This window comes from Clarias gariepinus, chromosome 25 (genome assembly GCF_024256425.1).
Source record: "Clarias gariepinus isolate MV-2021 ecotype Netherlands chromosome 25, CGAR_prim_01v2, whole genome shotgun sequence".
Taxonomy (NCBI): Eukaryota; Metazoa; Chordata; class Actinopteri; order Siluriformes; family Clariidae; genus Clarias; species Clarias gariepinus.
Window position 1 is genome coordinate 1,582,783 of NC_071124.1, and position 12,543 is coordinate 1,595,325.

Here is a 12,543-nt window from a genome sequence, read left to right on the forward strand (position 1 = left end):
TTTGTGCCCTTTCTATCACTGAATATGTTAGAGGAGTGAAGCGCATGCGGTGAAGTGACAGGATTGCATGCTATCTCTGCTTCTAGAGACACAAAGTCAGCAAAATCTTTGAAAGTGGGAAAATCTTTGCCTTCTCTGAGGGCTACTGTGACCTGGCGGTTCCAACGAGAAGCAAGCCATTCTGGAACTTTAAGCATCAGTTTTTGATTTTCCTCGCAATCATTTAATATATCCAGACCTCTCACATGGGGCATTGCTTGTGAGCAGGCATTCAGAAAATCAGAGAATATTCTAAGTCCTTCTGCATCTTTGGGCTGTAATTTTGGCCATTTCGACAGTTTGTCCCGAAAGGCACGCTGGATTACAAACGGCTGGCCGTATCGTTGGTTAAGCTTATTCCTTGGATCTCTGTATGCCTCCTCATTGTTTCTGTAAAAGGTGCCCTCAAGGCATTTTTGGGCTGCTCCACTGAAGTATTTCTTTAAGTAATAGAGCTTGTCAGTAGACGAAATATCCTTTCTCCATTCGATGTAGTGGATTGGGTCACCACTAAAAACTGAGGGAGTTGGAATTGGAAGTCTGTTTGCAGCTATGCTCTCCTGAATTGCCTGGGCCAAATTGGAAACGTCAGTAGGGGCGCCAATGTGTCTTTCAAAGTGAACTGTTTGTTGTTTAGCTGTGTGAGCTGAGGCACATTCTCCTGTTTGATTTCTCTCTCATAGATTTTAAGTCTAGCGCGAGCTGCATCCATGTCTCTCTCAGCTTGTAGACGTTCTAAGTGAACATGCTGTATTTCAAGATCCCTTTTATACTGCTCTTCCATTACTCTAATTTTTTCTTTTTGCTTTATTTCCTCCTGCATTGCTCATTATTCGGCTTCCTTTGCAGCAAGCTCAGCGGCTGCTTCCACTCTTTTTGCAGCTATGCTCGATTCGGAACACTGACTAGATTGTGACTGAGAGGCAGTTCCATATACTGAGTGTGCTTATTCATGGGTTAATAGCTGATGAAGTTGGTGCCTTGCATCCTCTTCATCGAAATCTCCACTCATTGATAGACGCTCTAAGACTATTTTCACAATGTTCTTTGTTACAGCCTCACAAGCATCAATTTTCCTTCTAAGTTCAGTGGACGGCGTGACTCCCTTTCTGATTTCATTTTAATGTTTTAATATGTCATTCATTCTTTCTTCAATGTCATCTGCCATAGCAGCCAGTTCAAACTCTGAAATGTCTTTCTTTAAAGTTTCTCTCGTTTTTCTGATTTGAATTTTCCATTGTTCATATAAGCTCATTAAACGTTTTTCCTTTTTATTTAACTCCTCCCTTTGATATGCTTGCATTTTCACAGTAGGCTTGTAGAGGCGGTCTGTACGACGTGGTAGAGCTAACGCTTCATCATCTGCCATTTTATGTTGAAATTCAGCTAGTTCTTTTTCTTGTTGAAAAATGCCTTCACATTCGCCTTGATTTAGCAAGTCTCTATGCTCTTGAATTTCCGTAAAATCATCCATTTCAGCTGTGTCCTTACCTTCTTCGTTAGCCATCACACTTGCCTCAACTCACTGCTGTCTTGTTGTGCCTTCTGTCTACTGAATTAGCAGTTCTATGAAGCAGGTGCTGGTAAAGCTCTTACTGTAGCGTCCCCCCAGAAAGATGGTCAACACTTGACAGATGGTTATTTTGATTTATTGAAACCTGAGTCAACATATCCTTTAATCAATAAACACCAACGAAAAAGCTTGTGCCAGTTCTGAGGGTGCTAGAACATTTCAGCCTTAAGTTTTTTCTACAATGCAGCCAGCAAACTAAAACCCTCCCTACACACGATATTTCAACATAAAAGTCCTCAAAATCAAGTGAAATGTAAGGAAATACAAATCCACATCAACCAGAAAATAAATAAATAAAAACAACAATTTACCATAACCACTTAAATATTCACCCTGTATATTGGGTCATTTACAAAAATTATTTAACTAAGCTTCTAACACAACTGACACATACTATTCTGTTAATCCTTTAAAGGACATGTAATACACAACATCATATTAAATTTTTTGTGAATACATTTAAACCTGAACAACAATCACAGCATACCATAAGTTACTCTTTTCTTGTAATGAGCACTATAGTGAATTAATTAAATGTCAAGTAACTCAATCAAGATTCAAGTGATCAGTCCTTCGTATAAGTAAAGAGCGGTATTATCATACCATCAGTGTCCCTGAGATGACCAGCAGCCGATGCGCTTCCCTGTCTCACATGTTACTGACCGCAGTCTCCCACACACAAGTTTTTACACACAGACCCTATACCGTTACATCATAGTAGAAACTGTGAGGTGGCGATTCCCTGTCGCAGATGGTGCCTGTATGTTGAGTCTTTCACTTATTTGACTTTACACTTCCCACTTGAACTACTGGTTCTTGAACCCAAGTAGTTCACACTTGTTTTTCTCCTGCCCGTTCTTCTGCCAGAACCAAGACAACTCTGTTCAGACAATCTTGTTTGTCGATTTCCTTGATGACCTCCTCTGTTTTGTCTGTGTTGCTCGCAGTACAATGTAAACAGTGGTCTCTATTGCCCCATTTCTGTGACAAGAACTTGCAGGATCGATTTTCCAGGGCCATTTCCTGGGATCTACCACCAGTCACTCGCTGGCTCAGCTTTTTGGATTTTCACGACTGTTTGCACAGAACGTCTGGAACCCATAACTATCACGTTGAATGGCCCAGAGCACAGTCTGACTGTCTACTAAGTGGAACAAACGTTCAACTTCAATCCGCCCATGCTTCTCGAAGTGTTTTCTGAGACATACAGCAAAAACTGCACCACAGATCTCAGCCTTGACAGCATCTCCCTTATGGTCCAGCGGTGCTAACTCGGTCTTGGACTCGACTAATCTGAGAACTACTGTGTGAAACCTAACTTGACTGAGCTGCACATACTCCTCGAAGTGTTTGATGGCCTCATTTCTGAGATTTTCAGAAAGTGGCTTGTCACATGTTTGTCGAGCTAAGCCCGCATTTCCTGTCTCTTGGAATGCCTTCCTGACAAGAATTGCACCTTTCTGCTTGGCAGGCGTAACGAGACCAATTGGGTCACAGAGCCCAGCAACCTGGCTTAGTGGCTGTCTCCTGGTCAACGGATAAGGAATTTTCAGCTTCACTTCGCCTTTAAAAGGGTTCTGGCCTGTTCTCATTTTTTTTTTCCTTTTTGAGAAGTTAATGGAAGTCATAACGTAGAGTTTGTCATCTTCTGCCAAGTACCCCATTCCCAGAGCTTTATTTTCTTCCTCCTTCATCTGGTTCGGAAGTATGATTGCTTGAATTTGTGTTTGTGCACCAGTCACTTGCCTCCCACTTTGCCCTGACCTAACCCATGGCTTAAGTGCAAATCCGCCGGCTATCAGAATCTTTTCAAGTCCATTTATTATCATGGTCAGTTTCTCCTGGTACAGTCCCAGTCGTACCGGGGTGGTTGTTGAGTGGGGGTTTGGTGCCACTAAGTGGCTGACATACCAAACTGGTCCCTTCCACTTCTCAATGACTTCCTTGGTGAGTTTCATCGCTGCTCCTCTTTTGACCATATCATGGACTTGGGCAGCGTAAATACCTCGCCATTCTGGTACTCTCTTGAGTTGTCTTTCTGTTCTTAGGAAAGCACTTTCCACCCAACTTCTGTTGTATGGAAGGGTGGATGGGTCCTGAATCCATGGATACTTTAGAACCCCAGTGTGGAGACTTGCTGTGGGAATCTTTTTCAACATAGGTGAGACCCTCTCTTATGATCTCAAGTTCCTTCTTTTCTGCAAGAGTCATTTCTTTTCCTCCAGGCTGACAGTTACCACAACGGCACCCGCCACACTTTGGTTCACAAGCCGCTCCCTTACTGTCCCATTTCCACCACTCAGGGAAATCCTGGTTGCTTGCCAGTGAGCTTTTTGTTTTAGCTACATGACTTTTCTCTCTTTGGATTATCTTGGGAAAAATTGGAGCTTCAGCGTTTTCAAAGATTTTCTCATACTTGACTGCAGCCGCCCTCATGGACCGAGCAAAATGCGTCTCAGACCCATGTGCTGTCATTTCCACGTTCTCAAACAGATCTGGTTGTGCTCCAGCAACGGTTTTCCCCAATGGACTGTCCCATAGAACGAGATCTCCCACGACTTTCATTCTTTGTGGTGCGAGTCTCCCCTCTCGGTGGCTGATAAGGAGTTCAACCTTCTTCGGCCTTTTCAGTTCTCTGAGGTCTGTGTCTGGAAAGAATTTTTTTCAATTGCTCTGGAGTTACACTTCTGTGGACTTTGGCAATCTCCTCTAACCCATAACAGATCAGCTGATGAGCCTTCACCGTCCCCTCGTGAGTTTTGCCTCTAATCCTGAGGAGGTACCTTTGTGTGCTCACTCTAATTGGCAAACCCTTGAACCACCAAGGTAACTTTTCTCCTTTTAACTTGAGTCTATCAGCAGCATTGTGCGTAATATAATTTGTGTCTGAGGCCAGATCTATCAGAGGGCCAATTTTTTGTCCTGCATTAGCGGTTACTTCCATCAACATCATAATAACAGGGAGTTCTTTTAATCCACTCCCGACTAAAAATCCCATTTTGTCTCTCTCAGAGCAGTCTACCATCTTAGCTTTGTTGGTGAATGCTCTTTTTAACTTTTCTGCTAGTTCTGGTGAAAGTTCTGCCAAAAGCTCCTTTTGAATTCTTTTCTGGCCTTTCTGCCTTTTCTGAGATTTTGAGCTGCTCGAGCCTTTCAAGAATTTCTTCTTCCTTCTTTAGAAACTCTAGTAGTGCATCAAAGTGTTTCTCTGATGTGATGCCATTTGCAGGATCCATCATATAGACTAACCATTGTCTTTTCACAAACTCAGGTAACTTGCTCTAAATAGACTTTATCACAAGTGGGTTCTTAATTGCGCTGACATTTCCAAGGTCCGTCAAATCTGCCAGGGCCTTTTCTACCGTTTGGATTAACTCTATAGCCCTCCTTGGCTGATGATCTCTCACTGCAGGAATCCTTTCTAGCTCCTCGACGATTTCCATAGCGATTGTGGTCCTGTTTCCATAGCGGTTCTCCAACACTCTGAAGATGTCAACAGCTGTTGTAAGAGGAAAGCCTGAAGTCTTTTGCAATCTTGTTGTCAATGCTGTCCACCAGTTGAATCTTTTTAACCTCAGCCGACCCTGTGGGTTCTCCTTGTCTCTGAAGGTTTTCCCAGTCCCTCTTCCAGCGGTAGAAGTCCCTCTTATTACCACTGAACGTAGGTAGGCTTGTAGGTTTGATTTTTACTACTGGCACAATCTGAGCTGCAGACGCTATTACATCCACCTTATGTTTCACATCGGTTCGTGATGCTGGTGCATTCTCTGTAATCTTTTGAGTACATGCAAATTGAATTTTCCTTGCCTCACACTCACTACTAAGCTCTCTCAGCTTGCATACGCGACCCTCTAACTCTGCTCTTACAGTTGTCGGGGTCCACCTTTCCCAGTTTGCCAGAGCCTTGGTTGCCTCTTTCACCAGTCTCAAGAGTTCCAGTTGCATACTATAGCCGACGGTATTGACAGGCATGGTGATAGCGAGTTCACAAGCTGTCTCTGCTGCGGAGATAGTAGCCGCCATCTCGGCTTGTCCATATCTTTTCCAGAGGTTAGTTTGCACTAGCTCGTCAATTTCCTTAAGCCACGCATTACATTCTTCCTCTGTTTCTTTAAAATCAGCTTCTTGCTGTGCTGAAAGTGAAACCTCTTCACCGTCTTTTAGGCGAGCTTTGATTTCTGCAAGTAACCCAGCCTTGTAATCCTCATTGGTTTCAAAAACTTTCCTTCCTCCATTGGAGAGCTTTTTTAATTCCTTTTTGAGTTCTGATTCTGGCAAATTACGTGCTTCTCTGTTGAGAAAGTTAGCTTGCTTGATGAAGCTACTTTTTGCAGATGTTCTCTCCCTTTTTAGTTGCTCAACTGTTTTTCTAAAGGTTTCTTCTGCCATTTTGCTAATATATTATCCTCTTAAACCTGTGTCAGCAGTGCCTTGTCTCCGGACTTTACTGATCTGTTGATCTCTGTCCACACTGCTACACTTGGTTATCGATTGTACATGTGGTTATCGACTGTCGAGTTATCTGGGAATTTGTACATCAGCCTCTGCTTCAAACTCGAAAAAAGCCATAGCCAACTACAGGGGACATGGGGATCAACTCTGGAATCACTTTTAATACTTGTGTCTGACAGCTTTGCAGGTTACACAACAATTGTTCAAAATAGATTTGACTAATTGAGGGAAAGAGAGCAAGGTCGATAACCTTAAATGAAAACCAGAAAAAAGGGTACATCACTATTCCTGGTAAATAACAGTCAAATCACTACTTCTAAAACACGCCAGTTAAATAAAATTTAAACAAATACACCAACAAAATTATTAAAAATTAAAATTATTTAACTAAGCTTCTAACACAACTGACACTATTCTATTAATCCACAGTGGTGTGTAAAATAACCCTGGTGGTGAGGAAGGTGAAGAAGACAAAGGCAGAGCAGAGGACAAAGTGGTGGAAGCTGAGAAAGGAAGAATGTTGCGTAGTCTTCAGTGAGGAGTTGAGACAGGTTATGGGTGGTCAGGAGGTGCTTTCAGTTGACTGGGCAACTACAGCCAATTTGATCAGGTAGAAAGGAAAGAGGGTACTTGGTGTATCATCAGGTAAGGTAAAAGTGGACAAGGAGACTTGGTGGTGGAATGAGGAAGTCCAGGAGTGTATACGGGGAAAGAGGCTAGCTAAGAAGAAGTGGGACACTGAGAGGACTAAAGAAAGTAGACAGGAGTACAGGGAGATGCAGCGTAAGGTGAAGGTAGAGGTGGCAAAGGCCAAACAAAGAGCATATGAGGACTTGTATGCTGAGCTGGACAGTAAGGAGGGTGAGGTGGATTTGTACAGGTTGGCAAGGCAGAGAGATAGAGATGGGAAGGATGTGCAGCCGGTTAGAGTGATTAAAGATAGAAATGGAAATGTACTGACAGATGCCAGGAGGGTGATGGGAAGATGGAAGGAGTACTTTAAGGAGTTGATGAATGAGGAAAACGAAAGAGAACGAAGAGTAGAAGAGGTGACTGTTGTGGAGCAGGAAGTAGCAAATATTAGTAAAAGTGAGGTGAGAAGGGCGTTGAAGAGGATGAAGAGTGGAAAGGCTGTTGGTCCTGATGACATACCTGTGGAGGTATGGAAATGCTTAGGAGAGGTGGCAGTAGAGTTTCTGACTAGTTTGTTTAACAAGATCTTGGAGAGTGAGAGTATTCCAGAGGAATGGAGAAGAAGTGTATTGGTGCCGATTTTTAAGAACAAGGGAGATGTGCAGAGCTGTGGCAATTACAGAGGCATAAAGCCATATGAGCCATACAATGAAGCTGTTGGAAAGAGTAGTGAGCATTTGTGAGCAGCAATATGGTTTTATGCCTAGAAAGAGTACATCAGATGCAGTATTAGCTTTGAGGATGCTGGTGGAGAAGTACAGAGTAGGTAATAAAGAGTTGCATTGTGTCTTTGTAGATTTAGAGAAAGCGTACGACAGGGGGCCAAGAGAGGAGCTGTGGTGTTGTATGAGGAAGTCTGGAGTGGCAGAGAAGTATGTTAGAGTGGTGCAGGACATGTATGAGAGCTGTAAGACAGTGGTGAGATGTGCTGTAGTGACAGAAGAGTTCAAGGTGGAGGTGGTTCTGCATCAAGGATTGGCTCTGAGCCCCCTTTTGTTTGCTCTGGTAATGGACAGGATGACAGATTAGGTAAGACAGGAGTCTCCATGGACTATGATGTTTGCAGATGACATTTTGCTTTGTAGCGAGAGCAGGGAACAGGTGGAGGAAAATTTGGAGAGGTGGAGGTATGCTCTGGAAAGCAGAGGAATGAAGGTTAGCCGCAGCAAGACGGAATACATGTGTGTGAATGAGAGGTCCTCAAGAGGGACGGTGAGGCTACAGGGAGCAGAGGTAAAGAAGGTGCAGGATTTTAAGTACTTAGGGTCAACTGTCCAGAGCAACGGAGAGTGTGAAAAGGAGGTAAAGAGGCGGGTACAGGCAGGTTGGAATGGGTGGAGAAAAGTGTCAGGTGTGTTGTGCGATAAAAGAGTATCAGCGAGAATGAAAGGAAAGGTGTACAGGACAGTGGTGATACCAGCAATGCTCTACAACTTAGAGACAGTGGCACTGAAGAAAAGACAGGAGGCAGAGCTAGAGGTAGCAGAGCTGAAGATGTTGAGGTTCTCTTTGGGAGTGACAAGGATGGATAGAATCGAGAAAAGGTTCATCAGAGGGACAACCCATGTTAGATGTTTTCGAGATAAAGTCAGAGAGGCCAGATTGAGGTGGTTTGGACATGTTCAGAGGAGAGATTGTGAATATATCGGTAGAAGGATGCTGAGGTTGGAACTGCCAGGCAGGAGGTCTAGAGGAAGACCAAAGAGGAGATTTATGGATGCAGTGAGAGAGGACATGAAGTTAGTTGGTGTAAGAGAAGAGGATGCAGAGGATAGGGTTAGATGGAGGCAGATGATTCGCTGTGGCGACCCCTGAAAGTGAACAGCCGAAAGACAAAGAAGAGAACAAAGTGGAGCATTATAGGAATGGGACATACTGTATGGCCTGCAGTCTCTCACATACCTGTCCCATTCCTCTAATGTCTAAACGTCAGAGTTTATCTGTTAACAGGACGATACTGTATGTTGTCATTATCATATTGCTAACACCTCAGTAATATTCAGTAGCATCGTTTAAATTTTCGCTTTATGTCAGTAGTGGCGATATGGTTATATTATCATAATTTAGGGCTTGTTATAGGGCTCACCATTGAAACGTTATCATGTCGATATCACTTTATTGCCTTGTGTCAAAATGCCCTGTAGAGTCATTTTCATGTCCTGATAAATTCATTTAAATTGTTAACAGTTAAATGTGGGGTCGCTATGCTTGAAAAAGTGGGGACCGCAACAAGCAATTTTTAATCGGGGGGACATTGAGAGAGGTCAGAGGCAAATTCAGTTCAGTGCAATGGGATAAGATAAAAGCCTGAAAGATATTTTTATAGCAATTATGTGGGGCAGGGAGGGTGTTCAGGAAGGAATGTTAGCGCAAAGCACCAGGCTTTCAGTTTGGATATTTTACACGCCCTCACCTCGGGCTGCTGCAGATATGTACTGTATGTTCTAAAGATCCGTGTTTTATCTCATAGTGGCACTTCACAGCATATGCAACAAACTGGTTTTACTTTGTTTGTCATAGTCTACTTTCCTTTTTTTAAGTAAGCCATGCTGTGTTGTGCTTTTGTTTTAATTTATTGGGGATTTTGACATTTCTGTGTCTTTCGCATACTCTATGTACACAGTAAACTATTGTGTTGATTGGCCCTGTTGAGTATAGCCACGCCCACCTCGAGGGCAAAAAGAACTTAATTAGGAAAAAAGAGCTAGATGTTGTTACACAGTCTGACACAAAACTGCTTATAACTTCTCTTCTACACAAGACTTAGATTTTACTTATGGTGCAGGTTTAACTTCAGGCAGATACCTAAAGATTGCCAGACAGACTGACAGAAGATTTTCTGACACTAGTTTCTAATCCTCCAATGTATGAAACATAAAGATATCATTGAAAGAGTGAATTCTGACCAACGTACAGACAGAACCTTTATTTTATTTTTATAGGTGCATGACTGTGTCCATATACTGTTTATTTATATATATATAAAATTCCATCCCCCCCCCTCCAACCGTAGCAGTGTCTTAATATTATTGAGTAAAAGTTAAACCATATGTGAATTTAAAATTAACATTTACTTTAACGTATGAAGTTCTGGGTTGTGTTTTATTTATCTTACAGATGAGTTTACCATGACACTGTAAAAATATTCTATAAATAGTGTGGCATAGGCTGCCAACCATCATGGCTTGCAGGGGGTTTTCTATGTGTTCACCCTGTTGGGGAAGGTTGTTTGGGCTAGTGGCTTCGGCCATGTTTGTGTGTGTTAAGTGTGAACCATGCGGCCATGTTTGTGTGTGACCTGTTGAAAGTGATAACTTACCTTGCTCATAGCACATGAAATATTTTGTCATGTTGCACTGAAGACTTTCCCATGAACCATCAGGCTTCATAGCAGCACAGCAGCTCGATATCCCACAATCCCCTGTCAGATTACTGAATGTTACAGGATCACCATTAGACCATTTCTCACTGAACTGACCACGATAGAGACCGATCAACCCATAACTGATCGGACCCATAGGGGTTGTACTCATCGCGTAATCCAGTTCAGTGTTGTCTTCATCAGAGTACACAGTGACGAGGTCGATGTAATTTTCTCTGCAAGCTGCCCGAGCATCAGTCTGATTCATGTCCTTCCAAATGATGTGGAAGATAGTGAGGCTGCAGTGAACTGGAGGAGAAAAGGCTGTGGAAGAGATTTCTTCTGTTAATGTGGCAGGACATTGTCTATCTGCATTGTGTAGCTCGCTCTAATGAGTTTTGAAACATTTGTCTGAATATAAACTTTTGAATTCTGAGCAACTTAAAATGTCACATGATTTTATTGTGAATAGACAGAACTTAGTGCTGGTGTAAATGGGTTCCAAAGATTTTTAGAGACGTGTTATGATCTGATCACTTAAACCAATTTTGGAGGTGCACGGGGATGGATATGACTATCTGTAATGTGAATGCAAAAGTATTACAGTGCATTTTAGACAGAACGCAGAAGTTAGCTTAATTTAAGGTATGATTTATCGTACAAAAACATGGACACAAATTTAATGCATTTAAAGTTCTCTATAGTAAGTCAGCTCAGTCGATTCCACTTATTAGCATTTACAGACCTCCAGGGCAGTACTCTAAGTTTCTCTGTGAATTTGCAGATTTCCTCTCAAACCTAGTCGTTTTTGTAGACAAGGCATTAATTGCTGGAGATTTTAATATTCATTTTGAGAATCCAGAAAGACCCTGTGTGTAAAGCATTTATGTCCATACTGGACTCAGTAGGAGTAAATCAGTGTGTAGTAGGACCCACTCATAAAGCAGGTCACACTTTAGATTTAATAATATTCTTCAGATTAAGTATAAGAAATTTATTTACAAGCTCATTGTCTGAAGTTATATCAGATCTTGTCTCAATTAAAGTGTGTCATAGTGATAATGTACGCACAGCGCCGCGCTACCGTATGAAACGTACATTCACATCAACTCCCACACAGTTTTATCAGTAATCTCCCAGAGTTACCAACTTTAATTAGATCACCGTCTGACCCCACAGAACTTGATCAGGCGACTGAATATTTAGAGTCAACATTTCGTTACACCTTAGATAATGTAGCTCCAGTTAAAAGAAAAATTATTAGAGATAAGAAACTTGCTCCCTGGTATAACGATCACACGCGCACTTTAAAACAGACCGTTCGGAAATTAGAACGTAAATGGCGTCAAACTAAATTACTAGTATTTCAAATAGCATGGAAGGAGAGCATCCTGAACTATAGAAAAGCTCTTAGTGTAGCTAGATCAACATATCTCTCCACTCTTATAGAAAATAACAAAAATAATCCTAGATTCTTATTTAATGCTGTAGCCAAATTAACCAGAAATAAGACCACTGCAGAAATCTCCACAACAACATCATGCAATAGTGAGGACTTCATGAACTTTTTTAATAATAAAATTGTAAATATTAGGCATAAAATTGAGGTTTTGAAACCGAACAATGTAATTGATGCAGATGTTAATCTAGCCATGTCAGATCAGAACCTAGAATACTTTACTCCCCTTGAAGAGAATGAACTAATTTCACTCATCTCTTCTTCAAATTCATCAACCTGTATATTAGATCCTGTACCGACACATTTTCTTAAACAGATAGTACCAGCAATAACAGAACCCCTGTTGAGAATAATTAATTCTTCACTCAGCATTGGTTATGTTCCAAAATCTTTTAAATTAGCAGTTATTAAACCAATAATTAAGAAACCTGACCTCGACCCCTGTCAGCTGTCCAGTTACAGACCAATATCAAACCTCCCCTTTATCTCTAAGATCCTGGAAAAGATAGTAGCGGAGCAGCTATGCTCATATCTACATAGAAATGGCATACATGAACTGTATCAGTCAGGATTTAGGCCTCATCACAGTACAGAGACAGCACTCATTAAAGTAGTAAATGACCTCCTATTGGCCTCTGATCAGGGTTGCGTCACTATGCTTGTGTCACTCGACCTCAGTGCAGCTTTTGACACTATTGATTCACGGAACGTCAGCCAGTTAAACCGCATAGGTAAGATAGAGCTATAATAAATGAACACCGTATCGAAGCAAATTGTGACAAAAATGTAATGTTCATGAAAATAAAGACAGATGTTTTATTAGTTTAGGCAGGGTACACCCTGGACAGGGTGCCAATCCATTGCAGGGCACACACACTCATTCACACACTACGGGCAATTTGGGAAGGCCATTTAGCCTAACCTGCATATCTTTGGACTGTGGGAGGAAACCGGAGTACCTGGAGG

At 41.9% G+C, this 12,543-nt stretch overlaps 1 protein-coding gene across 1 annotated transcript in view; it reads right to left on the reverse strand.

Annotated features, from left to right (window-relative positions):
- LOC128513419 (macrophage mannose receptor 1-like) overlaps positions 1–12,543 on the reverse strand; it is a 71,837-nt gene that overhangs the window by 14,547 nt on the left and 44,747 nt on the right. The window lies entirely within an intron of this gene.